Source organism: Schistocerca serialis, chromosome 7 (genome assembly GCF_023864345.2).
Source record: "Schistocerca serialis cubense isolate TAMUIC-IGC-003099 chromosome 7, iqSchSeri2.2, whole genome shotgun sequence".
NCBI lineage: Eukaryota > Metazoa > Arthropoda > Insecta > Orthoptera > Acrididae > Schistocerca > Schistocerca serialis.
Window position 1 is genome coordinate 488,338,352 of NC_064644.1, and position 18,699 is coordinate 488,357,050.

Below are 18,699 nucleotides of genomic sequence, written 5' to 3' on the forward strand. Positions count from 1 at the left end.
GCTGGTAATCGGCCGACGTAGGAGCTACATCGATCATCTTTTTGGGGTACTGTTGGACCGACGTAGGAGCTATGTCGCTCGTCTCGAAAGTGTTAAAAAGGGGTTTAACGGCACATTTTAGTCTCTCTGGAAAAATGCCTTGACTTAGTGATACATTACATATTTCAGACAATACCAGACTTATTATATGGAAACAAATCTTAGAATATTCTATTGGAAACACCATCAAAACCAGAAGAGCTTTTATTCTTGAGCAAATATATGACCCTCTTAATTTCAGAAGTAGAAGTTGGTGGTACATTCATATGATGTAATTTTATGAGAGTTACTTCTTCAACATATTGCTGCAATCTTTCTCTTGAACAGTTGATCCATATGCTTTCTACTATGTTTAAGAAATGATTATTAAATACATTTGCTATCTGTGACTTGTCATTTATAACCCTTCCATTCAATTCAATAATAATGTTATCCTCTTCTATGGTTGGTTGTCCTGTCCCTTGCTTCACTATATTCCATATTGCCTAAACACTGTTGTCAGACTACTGATTTCTGACATTATGTGTATGTTTCTTGATTTTTTAATAACCTTTCTTAGTAATTTTGAGTAGTTTTTGTAGTGTGTAACTACTGCAGGGTCTCTACTTGTTCTTGCCAAAGGATACATTTCCCTTTTCCTTTCACAAGGTACTTTAGTCCCCTTAGTGTTCCATGTTTTTTTACACGGCTGTTTAGTGTCCCTTCTGATCAGCTTATGCAGAAAGCAATTTTCAAATACTGATATGAATTTATCATGGAATAGATTAAATTTTATATTGGCATTTGGTTCTTTATAAATTTCATCCCAGGTTGTTTCTTTTAAACTACTCTTAAAGACATTTGCCCTGTAGTCATTAATGATTGTGACTGACGCCCACTGAGGTGTATCCACACTGTAAGGCACTATGTCATTTATCCTGACTAACTGTGCATCATCACACTATTAGTAGCCGATCAACAATCAATCACACATCGTGCTGATTTTTAAAGTTGCTTCCATCATTAAGATAATCCCGTCTTCCCTTTTGCTTATCATATAAAACAAACAAAATTTAATCATTTATGAAAGAGAGGAGGCATTATGACAAGTACTCTGCTATCCAAGGAGTTGCTTCCTCTGTGTAGTGCATAATTCTCCACTCCACAGCACACGTTCAGAAATCTACAGCAAAGACCATCATATAATGGATGGAGCCTCTAATTGAGATCCTCCCCTCATCTTCAAACCAAAAATCCCTTTCATTTCTGGGTACGATAATGCAAAATGTTAAGTTCTTCTTGCACTTCTTGACTGAGGCTGGCAGTCTTCAACATTTCTGCTGGTTGCTTGTATGAAATGACATGCGTCATTTGTGCTGTCATGAACCGCAACTCGAAGATGACTGTTCACCGCACCCTCAAGAGCCCCAGGCAGGAGTCCCCTCCACATCTCGGATGAGCCACACATACTGAGCTCACATTGCACTTCTTTCCAGCACAGGACACTATTTCTCTAAGAGGCTCCATAACATGCCTAACATTTGAGCTCCTGATAACTAGCAAACTTGTCCCCCCATATGCTTGCACACATCCTACTGAAGGAGTGGCCACTTGTTCAGTTTTAGAGTGAATAACCAAGGCCAGACAAAGTTTACAACAAAGATAAATCATATACTAATTCAATGCAAGATAAAATACAACTTCATGAAATGGAAAACTATAAAATTTTTTGGTTTCTGAGTACCACTGAAACTAGATTTAATTTTGTCAACTCTTTCTGTACATAAACTGCTTTTTTGATATTAATGTAGAATAGATGTCCCATCAGATAAACCAAAAATTCTGCTTATCAGCACACACAGCTGCTGCGAGTAATTTTGTTTTTTTGAGTATAAGAACTGTGTCTGAGATTGCGACCGCCACAGCTTAACAGAAGATCAGTGAATAGAGTGTGTAGCACACAACATTTACCTAGATGCTTAATGACATTCTTGATAATATAGGTATTTTTCTTGAGACTCTTGGGCGAGACAGAGTCCTAGGTCAATTGAATTGTTAGTAGCAAGCTTGGCATTGGTGATATTGGGGCAAAGGCTCATCTGCCCTGCAAGCTAAAGTAGAAATTATTTTAATCACCTGATTAATGCCACTGACCTCCCTTTGTGTCATCAGGGAGAAAAAGCTCTTACTGACTTTTGCTGAAATATTGACATTGTCAGATTCACTCATCTAAAGATTACTTACCAGTAAATGGCAAATAATTTGCTTAAACTACTGAGATGAAACTCAGTTCACAATAAATTGATTCTCTATTCTGTGATTAGATTTCTGTGCATGATTAGTAGATGCGTTTCATCAAACTATGCAAAGCTGACTTATCTGTGGGAACAGCAGTTGTTCATTAAGTGCAATCAGTGTATCCCTTACATTTTCTTCCAGCATTTTTTAGGCAAACAAGCCAGTAGGCTTATCCTATTGTTAACTTCTTTACTGTTCGTTAAGAGATTTGAGGATGTATATGGAGTTGTGTAAATTGATAAGTTGTTTACTATGTGCTCAAATGTTTCAATAAATCCCACCCAACATTCATGTTGTGAACTTGTGTATGTTCATACTAAACAATTAATTCTCTGAAAATATCTTCAATCAAGTCACCTTGCAGGTGAAATTTTGATATCAAAATGTGTTTCATATTACAATACTGTAGGAAATCTTTCCTTTCTTGTTTGTAAAGTTTGAAGCATTATCTGTTAGGAATGCAGTAGACTTACCAAAGGTCCGTTTTTTAGTCCCTAAGAATTCTTCTAATGATGGTAAATAATGTTGTCATCTTTGTGGCATACAGCTTGACATATTTCGGAAAAAGATCATAAAGGCCTACAATTCCACGTCATGCAGAGGGTACTAGACCAGCAACATCAACAGATACTACTCGCCAGGGTTGAGTTGCTAATATAAGGCATAGTTCTGTATAACAGCATTTGTTTGTTGATTTCATTCTGTCACAGATTTGACAACAGTTCTACATTTCTCCACACATTATGAAAATAAAAATGAATATTCAGCTTTCTTAGACATTTTGATGCTTTGTATGCCAAACTAAAGTGTTTGTGCAAGCTTCAGGTATACACACACCAATTATAATTTTTACATCTGTAAAACAATACATTGTTTTGCATTTTGTAGGATTGTATGAATTGTTCACTTGGATGTTGCGTGAGCAATGTCTTGACTTCATATCATCGGAGATGAGCATCTTTTAGCATGGCCTTGTTAGTACACCTGTTTAAATAGTATTACCTAACATGTGAATCTTTCATTACAAGAATTCAGTAATCAGCAGTTTGGTCAGATAAGTCAGCAAGATCAGTCACTCCTTGTATTGTATTGTATTTATTGGTCCAGTTGTCTACGAAAGCATCTTTTGCACAAGACAAGTTATAAATATACTTCTGAAAGTGTTTCCTGGGCATACTTATTTAAGGTTACAATAAAACACTTTATACATTAAGTATTTATATAAAACACTTCATAAATTTAAATATTCTTCAACGAAGTGAAAGCAGTGATGCTGTAAATACAAGATTAGAGATTTTCCAAAGATTTCGATCTCAGTAATAGGTTTTATGTTCTCAGGAACTTTGTTATAAAGTTTAACTCCCGTACGGAAAGTACCTGTTAAGCACAGAGATTTTTTGATTTGGATTGTATGTAAATTTTTGTTTTGTCTGGTGAAGTGATAATGTATATCACAATAGCTTTTTCGTTTTTTTTTTCCAGTCCTTACCTATTATATTTATTTTAAAGAATATATGGGTCTCCATAATGTATACACATGGTAATGGAGGGATACCATGTCTTAAATGGAGGTTTACAAGAGTCTCTAGGTTTGCATCCAAACACGATTCTAATGGCCCTTTCTTGTAGTTTGAAATTGCTATTAGCTGTTTTAGAGTTTCCCCACAAACTGACTCCATATTTAAGGCACGACTGGAAGGATGCACAACGTGCTTTCAATACTGTCCTCTGGCTTTAGTGAACAAAGAAGGTAACATGTCTTGCGCAGTACTGTTTTAAGGTATTCAATATGCTTATTCCATTTTACATTGCTCTGCAGCCAAAATCCTAGGAATTTGGTTTCAGTAGTGTTACTAATTAGTTCGTTGTTGATAGAGACCAATGGGATAAACATGTTCTTGTTTGGAGCATTGTGGACTTTTGGTGCTATGGTTTTTTTACTATTTATTACACACTGGTTATTCTGTGCCCAGCTACCAAGTAGGTTCGTGACAGTGTTTACTGATTGCTGTAACTGTTCTTTGCTGTCTCCTGTTAGCATAATTGTGGTGTTATCTGCAAATATAATTGTTTTATGGGCATCAAAATTTAAGCTGGGGTCATTTATATACAGAAAGAACAGAAGGGGGTGTCATTACTGATCCTTGTGGTATACCATATTTAATTTGTTTATGGTCTGGTAAGTGTACAGGTACAGTTTTTCGGAGGATATTTGTGTGCTTGATGCATGCTGCCTGCATACGATTGCTCAGGAAGGAACTGATCCAGTTGTTGACCAGACCTCAAACATCATATTTTTCAAGCTTTAACAGCAGAATCTTATGGTTCATCATGTCAAAAGCTTTGGACCGGTCAATAAATACTCCTATTGATTCCTGTTTCTTTGCATTAGCTACTTTATCTTGTGAGACAGAAATGATGTACATTGACTCTCTGTGGCGAAACAAGAGCTGTATCATTTGAGAAATACAGAGGCAAGCGAGTGTGCTGGGATTTACCCTAGTTCACTGCTAGTAGGGCCACATCACAACACGTCTGCTTTAATAAATTAATGTTTAAATTGTCAAATCTCAGATCGATCAAATGAATATTTTTCCCTAAATACGTCATTTTAAGAAAAAATAAGTGACTCTAAATAACAATGCTACGAACCCAAAAATTGGTCAGAAGGTGCAGATGTATGTCAAAATTAACTGGTACAAGTCTCAATGTGTTTAAAGCAATATTTTGGTCAGAATCCGCATTTTTAAGAAAACTTGAAGCCACTAAATATTAAACTTAGAAATATGAAAATTGGTATGATGCGTGAGTTTAGAATAAAAACATTAATTATGTAACCCCACTGAGCTGCCACTAATAGTTTTCGAGTAATTTACTGAAAACTAAATTGGAACGAAAACATCCTTCTTTGTAGTAGATTAAAGTTTTATGCTAGAAAGTTTTGGTTACAGCATATGATGAAACCTATTAAATAACAGAGCTATAACAAATTTCAAGGCCTGGATGTAAATAATAACAAATACAAGCACTCTTTAAAGTTGTAGTTCAGAGGTCAGGTTCTACTGTTAGTTCCATTCTAAAAATTCTGTAGGCGAGCTAAAACTTTTTCTGTGATTTTAACCAACTTAACTACACTACTGGCCATTAAAATTGCTACACCAAGAAGAAATGCAGATGATAAACGGGTATTCATTGGACAAATATATTATACTAGAACTGACATGTTATTACATTTTCACGCAATTTGAGTGCATAGATCCTGAGAAATCAGTATCCAGAACAACCAACTCTGACCGTAATAACAGCCTTGATACGCCTGGGCATTGGGTCAAACAGAACTTGGATGGTGCGTACAGGTACAGCTTCCCATACAGCTTCAACACAATACCACAGTTCATCAAGAGTAGTGACTGGCATATTGTGACGAGCCAGTTGCTCGGCCACCATTGACCAGACATTTTCAATTGGTGATAGATCTGGAGAATATGCTGGCCAGGGCAGCAGTCGAACATTTTCTGTATCCAGAAAGGCCCGTACAGGACCTGCAACATGTGGTCGTGCATTATCCTGCTGAAATGTAGGGTTTCGCAGGGATCGAATGAAGGGTAGAGCCACGGATTGTAACACATCTGAAATGTAACGTCCACTGTTCAAAGTGCCGTCAATGCGAACAAGAGGTGACCGAGACGTGTAACCAATGGCATCCCATACCATCACGCCGGGTAATACGCCAGTATGGCGATGATGAATACATGCTTCCAATGTGCATTCACCGTGATGTTGCCAAACACAGATGCGACCATCATGATGCTGTAAACAGAACCTGGATTCATCCGAAAAATTGACGTTTTGCCATTCGTGCACCCAGGTTCATCATTGAGTACACTATCACAGCTCCTGTCTGTGATGCAGCATCAAGGGTAACCGCAGCCATGGTCTCCGAGCTGATAGTCCATGCTGCTGCAAATGACATCGAACTGTTTGTGCAGATGGTTGTTGTCTTGCAAACGTCCCCACCTGTTGACTCAGGGATCAAGACGGGGCTGCACGATCCGTTACAGCCATGTGGATAAGATGCCTGTCATCTCGACTGTTAGTGATACGAGGCCATTGGAATCCAGCACAGAGTTCGTATTACCCTCCTGAACCCACCGATTCCATATTCTGCTAACAGTCATTGGATCTCGACCAACGCAAGCAGCAATGTTGTGATACGACAAACCGCAATCGTGATAGGCTACAATCAGACCTCTATTAAAGTCGGAAATGTGATGGTGCGCATTTCTCCTCCTTACATGAGGCATCACAACAACGTTTCACCAGGCAATGCTGGTCAAATGCTGTTTGTGTATGAGAAATCAGTTAGAAAAGTTCCTCATGTCAGCATGTTGTAGGTGTCGCCACCGGTGCCAACCTTGTTTGAATGCTCTGAAAAGGTAATCATTTGCATATCACAGCATCTTCTTCCTGTCTATTAAATTTCTTGTCTGTAGCACGTCATCTTTCATGGTGCAGCAATTTTAATGGCCAGTAGTGTACATTCATACAAAAATTACAAAGATTCTAAATTGATTCATGATATTGTTATAAAATAACAATAATCTGTTTAGAAGCTGCTACCATGGGCATAGAGCAGATAACAGCAGGGGTTCCCTTGGCTGTCCGCTGCGCCACATATATAAATACAGTCCGAGAGGCAAGACTACGCTTCACCTCACACCCAGCCACCGTACGATCCATGTCAGTCAAATGCAGGAGTATGCGCTGCCTAAGATGATGTCACAGACAGGCTGTTAATAAACGCATATTTTCAGTACAAATAGAAAGTGAAATCGCAAGGACTGTACACCGTCCTGTATTGCTTAGATTTTGCAGAAGTAACTGTTAATGTGCTGCCCATAAGGTTAACAAATCAGTGTGGCAAGTGGTGACAATTATTTTCTATTTTTCTAGTGCTGTTTAGAATAGAGAGATTTATTGTTAGTATGAACACAATGAATGTTACAATGTTGTGCATGTGAAACTACCAAAAATATCTATCAATTAGAACTCAAAATCTTCATTTATAATCATAGTCCTGATCCCGCTGGGCAAATAGAGAATAGAAACATTTCTTTCAGTGGGATGGACAAGAATTTGGACTTGCAGGCTGGAGACTATGGTCAGTACGTGCTCCACTGCTTTGTGGCTGACCACAGAAATAGTTTCCACACTCTTGTAAAAGACAGCAAACAATATTCCAATATTTCCAACTTATGAGTACCTATAACATTATTATTATTATTATTATTATTATTATTATTTCTTTCTTTTCTCAGACGTTATGTCTGGTCAAAAATGGAAAGTGACGCGGACCTTGATCAAGCGTGACTTCCTTTTAGCTGTACGGTATATGTTAATTTGCATTTAGGAACTTTCGGGTAATTGAACATGTATCAATAATTACGGATTTCTGTAGTTGTATATATAAGTTTGGATGTAGCTGTATTGCATTGATGCACTGGTGGATATTGTGTGGTATGACTCCTGTAGTTGATAGTATAATTGGTATAATGTCAACTTTATCCTGATGCCACATGTCCTTGACTTCCTCAGCCAGTTGGATCTATTTTTCAATTTTTTCTCCTGTTATCTTTTGTATATTTTTTGTATTGGGTATGGATATTTCAATTAGTTGTGTTAATTTCTTCTTTTTATTGGTGAGTATGATGTCAGGTTTGTTATGTGGTGTTGTTTTATCTGTTATAATGGTTCTGTTCCAGTATAATTTGTATTCATCATTCTCCAGTACATTTTGTGGTGCATACTTGTATGTGGGAACGTGTTGTTTTATAAGTTTATGTTGTAAGGCAAGCTGTTGATGTATTATTTTTGCTACATTGTCATGTCTTCTGAGGTATTCTGTATTTGCTAGTATTGTACATCCGCTTGTGATGTGATCTACTGTTTCTATTTGTTGTTTGCAAAGTCTGCATTTATCTGTTGTGGTATTGGGATCTTTAATAATATGCTTGCTGTAATATCTGGTGCTTATTGTTTGATCCTGTATTGCAATCATGAATCCTTCCATGTCACTGTATATATTGCCTGTTCTTAGCCATGTGTTGGACACGTCTTGATCGATGTGTGGCTGTGTTAGATGATACGGGTGCTTGTCATGTAGTGTTTTCTTTTTCCAATTTACTTTCTTCATATCTGTCGATGTTATGTGATCTAAAGGGTTGTAGAAGTGGTTATGAAATTGCAATGGTGTAGCCGATGTATTTATATGAGTGATTGCTTTGTGTATTTTGCTAGTTTCTACTTGTTCTAGAAAGAATTTTCTTAAATTGTCTACCTGTCTATAAGGCAGGTTTTTTATATCGATAAATCCCCTTCCTCCTTTCTTTCTGCTTAATGTGAATCTTTCTGTTGCTGAATGTATGTGATGTATTCTATATTTGTGGCATTGTGATCGTGTAAGTGTATTGAGTGCTTCTAGGTCTGTGTTACTCCATTTCACTACTCCAAATGAGTAGGTCAATATCGGTATAGCGTAAGTATTTATAGCTTTTGTCTTGTTTCTTGCTGTCAATCCTGTTTTCAGTATTTTTGTTAGTCTTCATCTATATTTTTCTTTTAGTTCTTCTTTAATATTTGTATTATCTATTCCTACTTTTTGTCTGTATCCTAGATATTCATAGGTATCTGTTTTTTCCATTGCTTCTATGCAGTCGCTGTGGTTATCCAATATGTAATCTTCTTGTTTAGTGTGCTTTCCCTTGACAATGCTATTTTTCTTACATTTGTCTGTTCCAAAAGCCATAGTTATATCATTGCTGAATATTTCTGTTATCTTTAGTAATTGGCTGAGTTGTTGATTTGTTGCTGCCAGTAGTTTTAAATCATCCATGTATAGCAAATGTGTGATTTTGTGTGGGTATGTTCCAGTAATATTGTATCCATAATTTGTATTACTTAGCATGTTGGATAGTGGGTTCAGAGCAAGGCAGAACCAGAAAGGACTTAATGAGTCTCCTTGGTATATTCCACGCTTAATCTGTATTGGCTGTGATGTGATATTATTTTAATTTGTTTGGATATTAAGTGTGGTTTTCCAATTTTTCATTACTATGTTTAGGAACTGTATCAATTTAGGATCTACATTGTATATTTCCAATATTTGTAATAATCATGAGTGGGGTACACTATCAAAAGCTTTTTGGTAATCAATGTGTGCGTAGTGTAGCGACCTTTGTTTAGTTTTAGCTTGATATGTCACCTCTGCATCTATTATCAGTTGCTCTTTGCATCCTCGTGCTCCTTTGCAACAGTCTTTTTGTTCTTCATTTATAATTGTTCTGTGTTGTATGTGTCATCAATTTCTGTGTAATGACTGAAGTTAATATTTTGTATATTGTTGGTAGGCATGTTATGGGGCGATATTTAGCTGGGTTTGCTGTGTCTGCTTGATCTTTAGGTTTCAGATAAGTTATTCCATGTGTAAGTGTATCAGGGAATGTGTATGGGTCTGCAATGTAATTGTTAAATAATTTAGTTAGATGTGAATGTGTTGAGGTGAACTTCTTTAGCCAGAAATTTGCTATTTTATCTTTTCCAGGGGCTTTCCAATTGTGAGTAGAATTAATTGCTTGGGTGACTTCATGTTGCAAAATTATCACTTCAGGCATTTGTGGTATCATCTTGTATGTGTGTGTTTCTGCTTGTATCCACCGCGCATGCCTGTTATGTTGTACCAGGTTTGACCATATGTTGCTCCAGAAGTGTTCCATGTCTGTTATGTTTGGTGGATTGTCTATTTTAATGTGTGTGTTATCTATTGTCTGGTAAAATTTCTTTTGGTTTGTGTTGAAAGTTTGGTTTTGTTTCCTTCTATTTTCACTTTTTTTGTATCTTCTGAGTCGTTTGGCCAATGCTTGTAATTTCTGCTTCTTTTCATCTAATTGGTCTATCGCTTCTTGTTGTGAGATTTTACCTAACCTTTTTCGTTTTTTTCTGAGATTTCATTTCTTATAAATTGTGTTAGCTGTCCGATGTCTTTTCTCAGTTTTTCTATTCTGATCTGTAGCCTGTGTTGCCATGCATTATTATTATTATTATTATTAACCCTCCACCCCATACCTCCACAAGTACTTATTTTGGTTCATTGGCTTGGGTACTCTTGTGTAAGTTTGACTGTGTCATTACCAGCAACACCTGTGAAAAAATTGCTAAATTATTCGCTACTTTGAAGGGATTTGTTACTTTTTTGTTATAATGTTAGTCCTTAGAATATTTCATGTTGCAACTGCAATCCAGAATCCACAGAGTAGGGATCGCCACAAACTCATGGGAGTGATTCAATGAGAGCTGCATTGTTAGAGACAAATAGCAAACATACATGAAGACATTTTTTATTTTAAAATTAATGGAATTGGACAATGTTTCTTTACACAACAAGAAATCAAAGTTATTTTTGTGTTGTGCTTTTTCAAACGTTTATTTTTGTAGTGAACTGTATGAAATCTGGCTCAATTCGTGAGCACAGTTTGCAAAAGTTGACTCAAATGTTCATCACCTAGTTCATGTCAGTATTTAGATTTAATGAAGTTGAATGCTGATAAATGTGACACACACAAGTGGTCTGTAAAACTGAGTTCTCTTTTCACACTATTCTGTTTGAAGTATTTTTGTTCTGAACTTTCTTCCAGAATTCAGTACATAGCTGAACAACCTGATCGTTTCAGTCCTTTGTCCTCTTGTTGTTCTAGTAGCCCTAATTCTACAGATGCTGAATTCTTTGTAATGGGCCAACCCACACATCAGCAATGAATGGACTTGCCAGGAATATATATGGAAGTCAGTGGCTCAAATCACTAAATATGCCATTTATTTCTTCAGCAAGATCAGGCAATTAACATAAATAATCTCTTTTTTTTTTTTTTTGGACAGTTGAATTGACAATGAATTGATTATCTCCAGTTTGCATGAAATATTGTGTTTTGGAGATAACTGGCTTGGCTATGTATGTTTGCAACTACGAAAGTTTGAAAAAATTTAAGGTGTGATAATCTAATTCATCTTCGCAAATGGACTTTTTAATTAAATGAAGAGGAGGTTCTAAACAATTAGTGCAATTCATAGTCATTTCGGTGAGATTGCCACAACTGCAGCTTTCCAAACTTCACCCAAGCCAGTTATTGTGGTATATACAACACCACTCACTCGTTATTTATGTTTCCACATGGTAATCTGTTGTTAACATAAGAGAGGGAAAAAATACAACAAAATCCATTACTTGAATAAAATATATTATTATTTGCACCCATACACTTAACGATACATCCATCTTATAAAACCAAGGCCAGCAAGAGGAAAGGAAAAGGGAAGTGACAGGTGAAGGATGTCAGACAAAAGATGACAGGGTGTGTACGTGGACAAGGGGGAAAAAATCCCGGATTTTTCCCAGATTTCCTGGTTGAAAATACACTTTTTCCATGTTAAATGACAGTATACTTTTCCTCGGCACTGTAAAACTTATCAACCCTTAGAATGTTTATGGTTTTCTACACAGACATAGAATTTGCCGGCACTTTAGAAAACGAAACCCGGGGAGTGGGGGGGGGGGACACTTTTTGGAAAGATCTTTGATGTGCAGCAACATGTTCGTTTTACGAAGGTATAAATTCGAATTCCACCAAACATTGCATCTTACTTTCCGAAGCAATGAAATCGAGATTGCGACGCGCTTTTGTAAGCCAGTCATAGCTCATGTCAAATGATCGCAGCAGCTGATGACAGTACAGGACACACAGCGTAGTCAACCAATAGCAAGATCACTCTTAAGTAGCGCGAACACACAAAAAGAAAAGTTAATGGTTTAAATTAATATACATAGTTTTGATAGAAGAAAAACAAAGCTTTCACAAATAATATTAGTCTCGAAGATTAATAAGCTGCAAGAGAAAGCTAAAGTTCCACATATAATGCTGATCATTTTGCGCGTGTCACTCTAAGATACATCACACAAATGTGCCAGTAAAATTTTTAATTTCGATGTAAATGTCTAATCTTCTGGGCTCGAAATTCTTCTAGATGGTCGTCCCCAAAGAGTTGATTTTTAAATGAGAGTCAAATGCTCTGTGATTTAAGAAATTCATCGTACATTCTCGCACATAGTTCATCTTGCATAAAAGGAAATTTACTTTGAAATTAACACTTTTCAAACCACCATTCGCAATATCTTCCCGTGACCTGTTAGAAATTGGTTCATTTCAGCAGTTGCCAGAGAGCGCCAGATAACAGGCGTCACTGCGCCTGCGCAGCTACGATGACGCAGGAAGCCCGCATGTTCGTACGTGTAAAATATTAAAAGATCTTGCATTATGTCATAAAAGAAATAAGACATCAAAGGATACTTCAGGAGCATCGGAATTTCGTGAACTATACTAAAATGCATAATTCGGCTTAAAGTGCACAATCTTTGGTACAACAACAAAGTTAGGAAACTACTGCGAAAGCAAAGAGAGCTCCACTCCAAGTTTAAACGCAGCCAAAACCTCTCAGACAAACAGAAGCTAAACGATGTCAAAGTTAGCGTAAGGAGGGCTATGCGTGAAGCGTTCATTGAATTCGAAAGTAAAATTCTATGTACCGACTTGACAGAAAATCCTAGGAAGTTCTGGTCTTACGTTAAATCAGTAAGTGGCTCGAAACAGCATATCCAGACACCACGGGATGATGATGGCATTGAAACAGAGGATGACACGCGTAAAGCTGAAATACTAAACACCTTTTTCCAAAGCTGTCTCACAGAGGAAGACCGCACTGCAGTTCCTTCTCTAAATCCTCGCACAAACGAAAAAATGGCTGACATCGAAATAAGTGTCCAAGGAATAGAAAAGCAACTGGAAACACTCAATAGAGGAAAGTCCACTGGACCTGACGGGATACCAATTCGATTCTACACAGAGTACGCGAAAGAACTTGCCCCCCTTCTAACAGCCGTGTACCGCAAGTCTCTAGAGGAACGGAGGGTTCCAAATGATTGGAAAAGAGCACAGATAGTCCCAGTCTTCAAGAAGGGTCGTCGAGCAGATGCGCAAAACTATAGACCTATATCTCTTACGTCGATCTCTTGTAGAATTTTAGAACATGTTTTTTGCTCGCGTATCATGTCATTTCTGGAAACCCAGAATCTACTATGTAGGAATCAACATGGATTCCGGAAACAGCGATCGTGTGAGACCCAACTCGCCTTATTTGTTCATGAGACCCAGAAAATATTAGATACAGGCTCCCAGGTAGATGCTATTTTTCTTGACTTCCGGAAGGCGTTCGATACAGTTCCGCACTGTCGCCTGATAAACAAAGTAAGAGCCTACGGAATATCAGACCAGCTGTGTGGCTGGATTGAAGAGTTTTTAGCAAACAGAACACAGCATGTTGTTATCAATGGAGAGACGTCTACAGACGTTAAAGTAACCTCTGGCGTGCCACAGGGGAGTGTTATGGGACCATTGCTTTTCACAATATATATAAATGACTTAGTAGATAGTGTCGGAAGTTCCATGCGGCTTTTCGCGGATGATGCTGTAGTATACAGAGAAGTTGCTGCATTAGAAAATTGTAGCGAAATACAGGAAGATCTGCAGCGGATAGGCACTTGGTGCAGGGAGTGGCAATTGACCCTTAACATAGACAAATGTAATGTATTGCGAATACATAGAAAGAAGGATCCTTTATTGTATGATTATATGATAGCGGAACAAACACTGGTAGCAGTTACTTCTGTAAAATATCTGGGAGTATGCGTACGGAACAATTTGAAGTGGAATGATCATATAAAATTAATTGTTGGTAAGGCGGGTACCAGGTTGAGATTCATTGGGAGTGTGCTTAGAAAATGTAGTTCATCAACAAAGGAGGTGGCTTACAAAACACTCGTTCGACCTATACTTGAGTATTGCTCATCAGTGTGGGATCCGTACCAGGTCGGGTTGACGGAGGAGATAGAGAAGATCCAAAGAAGAGCGGCGCGTTTCGTCACTGGGTTATTTGGTAACCGTGATAGCGTTACGGAGATGTTTAATAAACTCAAGTGGCAGACTCTGCAAGAGAGGCGCTCTGCATCGCGGTGTAGCTTGCTCGCCAGGTTTCGAGAGGGTGCGTTTCTGGATGAGGTATCGAATATATTGCTTCCCCCTACTTATACTTCCCGAGGAGATCACGAATGTAAAATTAGAGAGATTAGAGCGTGCACGGAGGCTTTCAGACAGTCGTTCTTCCCGCGAACCATACGCGACTGGAACAGGAAAGGGAGGTAATGACAGTGGCACGTAAAGTGCCCTCCGCCACACACCGTTGGGTGGCTTGCGGAGTATCAATGTAGATGTAGATGTAGATCTTATGTCCGGATTTGGATGTAAATTTTCTTGAGTACCAGTACTGTATTACCTCATGTTTGGTTCTTTATTATGGCATAATACCATGCGAGCTAGAAGATGGAAAACGTGCACTTGAAATGCAGCGAACAGTTGAAACTAGCCAACAGTGTGAAATTAAACACTTTGTTTCAAATAAATTGACTGCCTCAGTGCAAAATATTAATAAAAGCCAAATCTCTATAGCAAACCGACAAAAATAACTTCATTGTTCTGCAAGGTGATTAATGCTTGACTGTTTGAAAGGTGCAAATAAAACCTGAAACTAACAACATATTTTTGCCTTCCGTAATTAAGCGAACGTATTTTAATTCATTTGGTAGCTCCCGGCCACAGAAATCCGTTTTGTTTTCATTTAATGTGAGAGCAATAAACGAAGAGGAAACAGCACAATACCCACCATTCGCAATATCTTCCCGTGACCTGTTAGAAATTGGTTCATTTCAGCAGTTCCCCACTACAACTCGGACTGCTCTGTGCATCAGCCCTGGATCTACGATATTTCCGAACCGGAGCAATTTAGATAGTGGCGCCCAGCCACACATCTGTAGCCAGAAGCGGGAGAAGGTACTACTCATAGGCGACTCAACTGCTGACAAAGGCCTTAATGGCCAAAAGCTATAATGGTGTGAATCTTTTTGTTATGCCTATCACAACTCAGCATCTCCACTATGTGGTGAGATATAATGTAAATGGATATACAAAAAAATGTACTTACTAAGTGGCAGCAGAATAGGCACACAAGAGGGTTTAACTTTTACAAGCTCTCGGAGCCAGTGGGTCCTTCTTCTGGCAGAAGAGTTGAAGGGGAAGAAAGAGGGGTGAAGGAAAAAGACTGGAGAGGTTTTGGGAAAAGGGATACAGTGTACAAAAGTCACCCAGAACATATGTCAGGGGAGACTTACCAGACGGGATGAGAAGAGAAGACTGTCGGGGGACAGCAGTCTGGTAAGTCTCCCCTGACCCGGAGGTCTGGGTAACTTCTGTACACTGTAACCCTTTCCCTAAACCTTTCCAGTCCTTTTCCTTCCCCCTCTTCCTTCCCCTTCAACTCTTCTGGCAGAAGAAGGAGCCAATGGCTCCTAAAGCTAGTAAAAGTTCTCCTGCCCCTTCTTGGTGAGTAGATATTTTTACCTATCCATTTATATTATTTTGTCAATAATTGATTATTTTCATTGTTATATTTGACATCTGAATAGATATAGTTGATAATTTTCAGAACTACCTGCATAACACATGGATACTGAAAATTTATGCTGTACACACAGTATAAAGGAAGCAAAAAGGTTGCTCCTGTACTCTTGTACAGCACTGCCAAGTCAACAAGAGTCACAGTAGATTGAGTTAGAGCATAATGTGCCTAGCCCTGCCATAGAGCCAAAACATAAGCAACTCAATCTTATAGTTCAGCTACATGTGATACGGGAAAAGCTTTTATTTAATGTAGTCTTACTTTTTTTCCCTCCATCTTAAATGATTTACCTACTAGACGATACACGATAGAATCATCTGCAAACAACCTAAAACAGCTACCCAGATTGTTTCCTATATCATTTATATACAAGGTTTGGAACTTTAATAGTGGCAACTATTTATTTACGGCTCGTACAAAAATGGCTCTGAGCACTATGGGACTCAACTGCTGAGGTCATAAGTCCCCTAGAACTTAGAACTACTTAAACCTAACTAACCTAAGGACAACACACACATCCATGCTCGAGGCAGGATTCGAACCTGCGACCGTAGCAGTCGCGCGGTTCCAGACTGTAGCGCCAGAACCGCTCAGCCACCAGTGGCCGGCCAGGTCGTACAAAATAGATACGTGTTTCAAAGTTTTACTGACCTTCAAAGTAGTCACCATCATTGTATATATCCCATTGCCAGTGATGTGGTAGTCATAGGATACTCTTAGCAGTGCCAGTTCTGTTGACAGTTCGAGTGTCGCGGTCTATTGCCCGACGAATTTGTAGCAGTTCTGAAGCGAATGCCGTGAAGTGTTTTCTTCAGTTTAGAAATCGAGTTGAACTTATGAGGGCTTAAGACAGGGGAGTGCAGTACGTGGTACAACACTTAGCAGCCCCATCAGTCGAACAAATCAGTAACAGCTTGCACTGTACGTGCTTGAGCATTGTCCTGCAAAATGATGCTCAGGTGCTGCAGAGAGTGTCATCATTTCTGTCTCTAAGCTGGCTGTAGGTTGTGTTCCAAAAATGAACAGCATAGAGACAGAACTGATGACACTTTCTGCAGGACCTGACCATAATTTTGCAGGGCAATTGTTACCGATTTGTTTGAGTGATGAGGCTGCTAAGTGCTATACCACCTACTGCGCTCCCCTGACTTAAGTCTAACTTGATTTCTAAGCTGAAGGAAACACTTCACGGCAATGGCTTCAGAACTGCTACAAATTTGTCGGGAAATAGACCGCACCACTCAAACCGTCGACACAACTGGTACCGCTAAGAGTATCCTGTGACTCCCACATCACTAGCAACGGGTTATACACAATGCTGATGACTACTCTGAAGGTCAATAAAACTTTGAAACACGTATCTATTTTGTACGAGCTGTAAATAAATAGTTGCCACTATTAAAGTTCCAACCCTCATAGGTGAAGAACAACAGAGGACCTGTAACACTACCTTGGGGAACACCAGAAATAACTTCTTTTTTTACTCTATGACTTTCCACCAGTTGTTAGGTACTGTGACTTTTCTGACAGGAAATTATGAATCCAGTTGCATAACAGACGATATTCCATAAGCACACAATTTGATCACAAGCCACTTGTAAGGTACAGTGTTGAAAACCTTCTCGAAATCTTAAATACAGAATCAATTTGAAATCCCTTGTCAATAGCACTCAACATTTCGTTTCAGTAAAGAGCTAGTTGTGTTTCACAAGAATGTTGTTTTCTAGACCTGTGTTGACTGTGTGTCAACAAACTGTTCTCTTTGAGGTAATTCATAATGTTTGGACACAATATATCTTCCAAAATCCTGCTGCATATTGACATTAATGATATGGGGTTGTAATTTAGTGGATTACTCCTACTGCCTTTCTTGAATATTGGTGTGACTTGTGCAACTTTCAAGTCTATGGGTACGGATCATTCGTCGAGCGAATGGTTGTATACGACTGTTAAGTACGGGGCTGCTGCATCAGCATACTCTGAAAGGAACGTAATATTGCTAGTATTTCCATTGCTGTCCCACAGAGAAGACATTGATAGTGTCTTGCCACTAGCATACTTTACATATGACCACAATCTCTCTAGATTTTCTGCCAGATTTTGAGACAAAGTTTTGTTGCGGAAACTATTATAAGCATCTTGCATTAAAGTCCTCACTACATTTTGAACTTCTGTAAAAGATCTTTGGGATTTTCCATTTGGTTAAATTTGGCAGGCTTTTTTGTTGTTTCTGCAACAGCGTTCTGACCCATTTTGTGTACCAAGGGGGATCAGCTCAGTTGTTTATTAGTTTATTTGGTACAAATCTCTCAATTGCTGTCTATACTATTTCTGTGAATTCAAGCCACGTCTGGTCTGCACTTACATTGTTAATTTGGAAGAAGTGGAGATTGTCTCTCAGGAAGGCACCAAACAAATTTTTATCTGCTTTTTAAATAGGTATATTTTTTGCTTATTTTTGGACGATTTGGGAATTACGGAATTCAGTCTTGCTACAACAACGCTGCACTCATTAATACCTGTATCTCTTTTGATGCTCATTACTGGCATATTACAGGGACAAGTGCTGCGCTGCATAAATCAACAGTACTATCAGTTTTTTTAGCATTGTCGTACAGATGAGAGTCAACATACTTTGCAGCTAATGGACAGAGAATTTTGTCTCTTTCCTTGCAAGGAAAAACTGCTTTACAACAACAGTGACAAAATTTAGATAAAAGAAAGTCATGGTCAATTTTGGTTCTTCAGGAACTGATATCAGAAATAAAA